The sequence below is a fragment of the Dipodomys merriami genome, unplaced genomic scaffold (assembly GCF_024711535.1).
Source record: "Dipodomys merriami isolate MVZ:Mamm:240054 unplaced genomic scaffold, mDipMer1.0.p SCAF_9, whole genome shotgun sequence".
Lineage (NCBI taxonomy): Eukaryota > Metazoa > Chordata > Mammalia > Rodentia > Heteromyidae > Dipodomys > Dipodomys merriami.
Window position 1 is genome coordinate 14578116 of NW_027206512.1, and position 7853 is coordinate 14585968.

The window sequence follows — 7853 nt, forward strand, 5'->3', positions numbered from 1 at the left end:
TCTCTGAGCTCATTTGCTCAAGGCTAGCACTTTACCACTTGAACTGCAGCACCAGTTTTCAGTTTTCTGGTAGTTAATTGGAGATAAGAGTCTCACAGACTTTCATGTCCTGGCTAGCTTTGTACCCTGATCCTCAGATTTCAGCCTCCTGAGTAGCTAGGATGAGCATGAGCCACCAGGACCAACTCTCTCTCTCTCTCTCTCTCTCTCTCTCTGTGTGTGTAACAAGCAATGCAAAAATATGTGAAAACAAAACAAATTGTTTCCTACTAACTTCTTCTCATATCTAATTCCTTCCTGGGCTTGCTTTCTGTTGACACATACATATACAAGCAAAGGTGCACATGTGGAAGTCTGCTTGTGTGAGGTAAACCCAATTGACTGGGTTTTGCAATTTTCTTTTTTTTTTTTTTTGGTCATTTTTAAATCAACATCTTACACTTTATAATACACTCGCATTTATACACAGATTTTGTGCTGACAAGTACAAAAGGCAGAGAGAGGAGAGAATAAATAGCTGTTGTCACTACTTTCCATAGTCAGCATCGTCATCATCGTCTGTGTTCGCAGTCTGCCTGAAGTGGTCAGCGCTGTCCAGGATGGACTTGTGCTCAGAAGTTGGAGACGGTGCTCAGCTCAGCACCTGTCTGGGTTTCCACAGAGCTGAACGGGGGCTCCATCATGTTCCAGGCCAAATCAGCAAAGAGAAAAGTCGTTCATGGCTGTCTGAGTTTCATTGCTGGTGAAGGACAATGTCCCCGGGGCTTCAAAGCCAGAACTCATGGTCTATGTCTGTGCAGTGTTCGACTGAACCTTGCTCTCCAGAGCAGGCCTGGGTCTGCCTACTGAGGTCTCTTGGGTTTGGGTCTCTGTGTCAGAGTAGTTGGTGCTCACTGAGAAGCTGCAGTGTTTCAGAAAGCTTCCTAGGGGCAGCTGAGGACCACTGTCTAAGAAGAAGTTCAAGTAGGTCTGTGTCTGCGTGTCAAACATCTCCAGGCCTAAGAAGTTCAGCTCCCTCTGCAGCCGTAGGGCTGAGCAGAGGGGTCTGCGAGCAGGAAATCAGTCTGGGTCTCTATGTCCAGTGACTCCAAAACTGGCTTGGGGTTCATGGTGCTCAGCCCACTCTCTTCAATCTGAGTCTGGATATTTGAGGCTGAAAAGAACTCTTCAATATCAAAATTGATCCCAGGGTTCTGAGTTGGGCCAGAGGGAAGCTGGGCGTCAGGTCCAGGATTTGAGTCAGACAAAAAACTGGGTTATAGCGTCTGACCAGACAGGTTACTTGACCAGATGTGTTTTAAGTCACTTAGTAAATCTATGGCTTGGGTCTGGTTATCAGGGAGCATACCGCTCTGCACACTGAAGTTGAGCATGGCTTCAGACCTCTCAATGTCTTGATTTAAAGTCTTGGGATCATTCTGAGGTAGCAGACTCTGAGTCACCGTCTCAGCCACTAAACTGCTGTTTATTATATTGTCTGTGGGAACATCGTAGGACGAGTGCAACACTCCCAAAAATGCCTCTGCACACGCCAGTGTGGTCCATGAGTACCCTGGCAGGTGCCAGATTTCACATGCCACTGGTTTGGGTTTCTCTGGAGATCCTGCCTGGCTATGAAAGCTTCAGTCTGAGCAGCTATGGAAAAGTTAACTTCGGGCTGGACAGGAGCATCTGCATGTGATACTGATGGGAAAGGACACTTGAGAGTCAAAGGACAGATGGATCTGATAACAAGACGACCCTAAGGAGTCAGGGCCAAGCCATCGAGCAGAAGATAGCAAGTTTGGTGAGGCATAGGACAAATTCATCTGCATGTTGGTTGAAGAAATGCTGTTCTTCTGACATAGTTCTCTAGTTCTTGTAAAGAATTCAACGGACTTTGACTCAAGTTCACTTGAACACCTGTACTAATTGGCTCAATGATAGGATTGATAATTTTTAAAGAGGTAGGGTCTCCTTCAGAGAGCAAGCATCTGAATCCAGGCCAAGGATGAACGTTCCCACAAACAAGGGCACCAAGTACACAGCCCCCATCGGGAAGTCCTGATCCATGCCTAATACCACAGCCTGGCCCCAGGACTCAGTAGGCACGAAGACTGGCATGGGAGAAAACTGCATGACCGGAAGTTTAACCAGAGCCTCTCTGGGCTTCGGTAGAAGCAACTTCTGAGGATTTCTTGGAAGTGCTGAGATATTCTGCTTCCTGGCATTAGAACCACAAGAGTCCTCAAAAGAGGCGATTGGTTTTGTTTCTGAAGTGCTGAGTTCTTGGGTATCTGGTTGAAGAGTTGGTTGTTTAATGATTCAGTGGTCTTATTGGACAACATCTGTTTTTGCAGGTCGTTTTCCATTTTCCTTTTTTTTACTAGGTGGATCCCTGTGTTCTGCAGGGATCTCATGGCCAGTTCTGTAGATGTGACTGCAGTGCTGTCCTGCTAGCACAGGGACAGCCACACGTGCTCTGGAAGGGCTTGCTGCACTCAGTCCTCTGCGTTGTCTCTTCAAGTCCCACTCGGTGCCCTATGAGGTGTTGCACTTGCTACACTTATGCTTCTTCTCGGCATCATCTTCACAAAGGGCTATTTAACCAGAGAAAAATCAAGAAAATGGCCGGTCAGGACCTCTAGTACATCCTTCAATTGGACAACAGTAGAATTTTGGTACGGTTTTCAAATCTTGTCTTGTTGCTGGATTTACGATGCCAGCCTGCAGGCGGTGGCTCTTGACCAGGTGCATGTTGAGTGCAGGGCTGTTGGGCAGGATCTTGCTGTGCAGCCGTGCACAGTGCACAGCATGTTGGTCCACATGGCCTGGGACGGCTCTCTCATCTATGGCTGGACCAGCTCCCGTGGCCTCGGGGGAGGGGTAGTCCCCTTCACCCCCCCCCCCGGCCCCATGCTAGCTCGCAGGGTTTTGCAATTTTCTTATTTTTTTCCCATGGTTTTCATGGAAAATCTATATTTTACAGACTATAATAATTTTTTTACTAATTTGTATACACATTAATAAAGGAATCCTGTATTTCTCTTGATTGAAGTTTTATCTCCTCACTTTCACATTTGCTAACCTTTCTCCTACTCTCTTTTTATCCAACATTACTCATATACCTCCTAGATGACTTCTCTTGAAACCTGTATTTTCCTCTTACTCACGTAATAATAGGATTCACTACAATTTCTGCAAATATATTTGTAGTACATCATGGAATATCACCCAACTCCATTGCTATCATTGTCCTCTGTCATAGTTGTGCTATGGATATTGATATCTTTAAAGTGACTGCCTAGAATGTCTCTTGTTTCCTTTTCTTGGAGTTCATTTCATTGTTGCTGTTTTTGTTTTTGTTTTCTTTTGTCTTGCTTGTTATTTTGTTTGGATTGGGAGGATAAAGAAGGGCACAAAGAAAGTGGAATAAGAATGAACAAATACAATAGTGGTACTCACTAGATACTATGTGGGAAAATGAATTGGATATCTTATGGGTGGGAATAGGAGGGGAAAAAATAGGAGCGTTGGAAGGGACAACATGGTACAAAAGTAATTTACTTAATACTCAATACCTAATTCATGTAATTGTAACATGTCTGTATATCAACTCTACAATTAAAAAAAAATAAGCCAGGTGCCGGCTCATGACTGTAATCCTAGCTACTCAGGAGACTGAGATTTGAGGATTGCAGTTAAAAGCCAGCCTGGGCAGGAAAGTCCGTGAGACTCTTACCTCTAATTAAATACTAGAAAACCAGAAGTGGAACTGTGGCTCAAGTGGTAGAGCACTAGCCTTGAGGTGAAGAGCTGAGGGACAGCACCCAGGCCCAGAGTTCAGGCCCCACGACCAGCAGATTCTTCATCCTGTATCCTGAATATATTTACCAAATATCAAATCTCCTAAAATTCTGGTAAACAAAATTTAAATGTTTTACTTTAATACAAAGTTGTTTTTATACAGAACTCTAAATAGCAGGTATGTGTTTTAATCTCTTTGATACTTTATTGACATTAACTGTTTAAAAATCTTTGCAATATAATCACAATCATGAATAACTAAGAATAGTTGTTTAAATAGTAAATGTTTTGGAGAAACACTATGGAAAAGGCCAGTCTACTTTTAAGTAACAAACAAGACACCATCCCATTTATCCTTTAAATCTAGCTTTATCCATGCCGTGTTCAAGTAGGAGATCCTTATGGAGGGCACATTTTGTTGAAATGGGAAACTCAACATGTGGCCCCACAGCCATGAACTGTAATCACTGACTCTTCCATCTTCCCTACATAATGTATGCCATACTCTCCAAAAGAAGTTCGGGAAACTCCCAGATATACTTCCATCTTTGAAGGAGAAGCAGGAAATTGTGAACATTGCACCACACACTGAGACCATATGATTGGGAAGATCAGGTATTGTCTCAGGTGACTGGGGGCATACAAAAGTGCTGGATTTACATCTGTGCTATCTTTGAAGAGAACATTTTATTTCATTCTTCACAAAGGGAGAAGTGGTAAGCCTGTCAACAGCAGAAGTGTCTTGCTTCCTTCCCTTTTCCCTAATCTTTCTCCCTAGTTCAGAAGTTGAAACAGGAGGAGACAACGATGTATTCAAAAGGGCACAAAATTACTTCTTTTAGGGGAAAGATCTTAAAAAGGAGCCATTGTACATAAACAAGTATATACTACATCTGTGGTATCTGAATTACATATTAGGAGAAAATATCTATAAAGCAGTTTTTCTTCAAATAATGAATCATAGGGCAAGAAACACTGCTTCACTATAATTGAAGAAATAAACAAACATTTGTTCCCTTTGCTCCAATTTTGAAATTAAATAAAGTACAATTTAAAATGTAGATGTCTAAAGCAGTCTGAGGGTTACTTAGTTAGGCAGTAATTGGGGAAAAGTATGTGGTGGAAGGAAAATTGCTGCCACTTATTAAATGATGAAAAACTAACCATCACAGCTTAAACACTGCTAAAAGTGTAGTAAATTCAGGATGAAATATGCATAGGACTATAGAACCCTTCCTCAGAGTCTTAATGGTAGTATTGCTTTGCACACATGGTCAATGAATGAATGTCTTATTTTTTTAGGAGTTAAATCGGAGCAAAAACAAACCAGAGCTGTTAGCCAAGCATTGGTGTGTGCTCAGGATAATGAGAGCTGAAGATCATGTGCAAAGCCTGCACAGACAGAGAAGTCCATGATACCCTTATCTACAATTCATCAGCAAAAACCCTGAAGTGGAGGTGTGTCTCAAGTAATGCAGTGCCAGCACTGAGATTAAAAAGCCAAGTGAGGGCAAAGTGCCTGAGTTCAAGCCCCAATAATAACAGAAATAAGAAGGAAGGAAGGAGAAAGAAAGAAGGAAGAGGAAAGGCAGATAAGAGGGAAATAAGACAAGAAGAAAGAGAAAAAAGATAGACAAAAAGATGGAAAGAGAAAAAGATAGAACTGTCTTCAACTCATAAATTCTGTTTACTCAACACCTCACAGAGATAGTTCTGGTTTCTGTGTACAAACTAGGATCAAATCTTGTTTTTAAGGCTGCCTTTTACTTTTTATCATACAGTTTATTGTTAATTACACAGGTTGTACCTTCAAAATACATCTGGAACTTACCCCTTAATAGCCAATAACTATTCTCTGGTTTAGGACACCATCCACTCCTATGGGTTGGTACAGTAGTTTTCTATCTGTTCTTATTTCCACATTTGCCCCTTGATATATGCTTTCCAGAGGAGACACCTTTTCCTCAACTATGTACTTCAACCTCTTGCTGATGCTTAGAAATAAAACATGATTTTTCTCCATGGTTAGAGGAATCCTACCTGCAGCTGCCACTGAGAGATGCTGCCATAGCAGCTCAATCTGAGCCAGCCAAGCTGATGAAGCAAGGTAATCCTGACCTTCTTTAGATGCTGTGCACCTGCCAGGAGCTCCCCTCTAGCCACTTTCCTCCATAAGACATTGTTAATGTTTATTTATTGCTATTAATGGTTTCACTTATGGATTAGAATTGAAATGTCTACCAGGTCTATAGCTATGGTGGTCTCTCAGAGGGTTCTGGAAACTTTAGGAGGTAGAGCCTAGAATGAAGAAGTAGGTCACCATAGGCATATGTTTAGGGACTGGATTTTGTCCTGAGACCCCATTTTCCCCTCTCCTCTGAATCTCTCTTACTTTCTACTTCTTGCATGCCCTGAGTTAAGTAGCCTCAGCTAGAGGCTCTGCTGCTATGATGTTCTGACTCTTTCTGGGCTTGGACCAAAGAGTCTGATCTGAAACCAGGAGAAAAAGTCTTTTTTTCCACCAGGTATTTGCTACAGTCAGAGTAAAAGTTGCTAAAATACAAAATTGGTACTAATAGTGGACTTTTTGCTGTTTCTATTCCTGATGATGTGATTCGGAAGCCTCTACAAACATGTGGTAGGAGGAATTTGCAAATGTTTTGGGTACTGTCTAGAGAAGGTTTCAGATATGGTAAGAAGAGCTTCATGGACGATTCTGTTGGGCTCCTAGAACCAACGTGCTGATGGGCAGGCGCACAATAAGCAGTTCAAATACATTCTCATATGAAAATGAGGCCTCTATTGAGAATTGGAGTAGAGACCATAAATATTACACTCTACTAAAAAGCATGTCTCTGTTTCTCCCATGTCCTGTGACTCTTCGTGAGAGTAAAGATAAAGGTGACAGACTAGTTAACATGATAGAGAAAATCTTCAGGCAAACCAGCATGAGGGTTGTGGCCTGGTTATAGCTAGGAGATTTTAGCCAAATGTATAATGAACATTATAAGATGTGTATAAAATTGGGACCAAGGATGGTGGCTGTTGAGAGATTAATGTAATTTAAAAGAAATCAAGTACTTTTCATCAGGAAAATAGGAAAGATAGGTTAACGCATTGTCATGAATGTGTGGATTGCACCCATAGGCAAACTCAAGGCTGAAAAGGTTTAACTCATCGAAAAGAACATGCTTTCTGGAATGAGAGCTCAAGGGTGCCCTGCTCACAGAAGGCTGGTTAGGGAAGTATTTCCCTTGGTTGGCCTTCCAGGCACTCAGGGATAGCAAAAGCCATGATCTCCTAGGGCCCAGCTCCTGCCTGAACTGAAGCAGATCTTGGCATTGGCCTCATAGTGCTAAGCATGCAGGAATTTGCAGTGGAAGAGTTAGGACACAAAGGCCTCCACATAGATTTCAAAGGTGGATGTGAGGTTGAAGCTGAAGATGCAATGGAGAATGCAGGAGAACCACAGACAATGAGTGGTATGAGCAGAAGGAAGAGAGCAAGCACCCAGGCTGCAGCTGGCAAGGCCTTGGGAACAGAGCTGCCAAGAGCCTTTACAACTTATGGGATGCCACCACAGGCTGTGTATTAAAGACAGGTAGCTGTGGTATTTAATGCCTTGCCCTGTTATGTTTTCAGTCTTGCTTTGGTCCCATTCTTCCCATATCATAACTCTCCACTTTGGGGATGATAATTTTTTTGTGCATTTGTATAGTAGAGTATATAACTTACTTTTTGATTCCACAGGGCCTTATAACTAAGAGTTTGCCCCAAGTCTCAGAAGAAATTTTGGACTTGAACTTTTGAGCAAGACTGGAACTGTGAACTATATGGACTTTTGATTACAGAGTGAATACATTCTACATTGAGATAAACACAAGCTTTTGGGGGTCCACATGTCAAATATCTCCTCAGGTTAAATGAGATCTGTTGACATGGGTGGATTGTGATGATTCACTGGGGTAAGTAGCTTGGATTGAGAAGTGGCTAGATTAGGAAATCACACACTGGGATATGTCAAGGAGGTTGTTTCCAGCGAGGAGTAGCCAAGTGGAGAAAACCTG

General features: G+C 42.3%; 1 pseudogene; it reads right to left on the reverse strand.

Moving 5' to 3' along the window:
• Positions 1–611: 611 nt before the first annotated feature.
• LOC138820952 (ATM interactor pseudogene) lies at positions 612–2897 on the reverse strand (annotated as a pseudogene).
• Positions 2898–7853: the final 4956 nt, after the last annotated feature.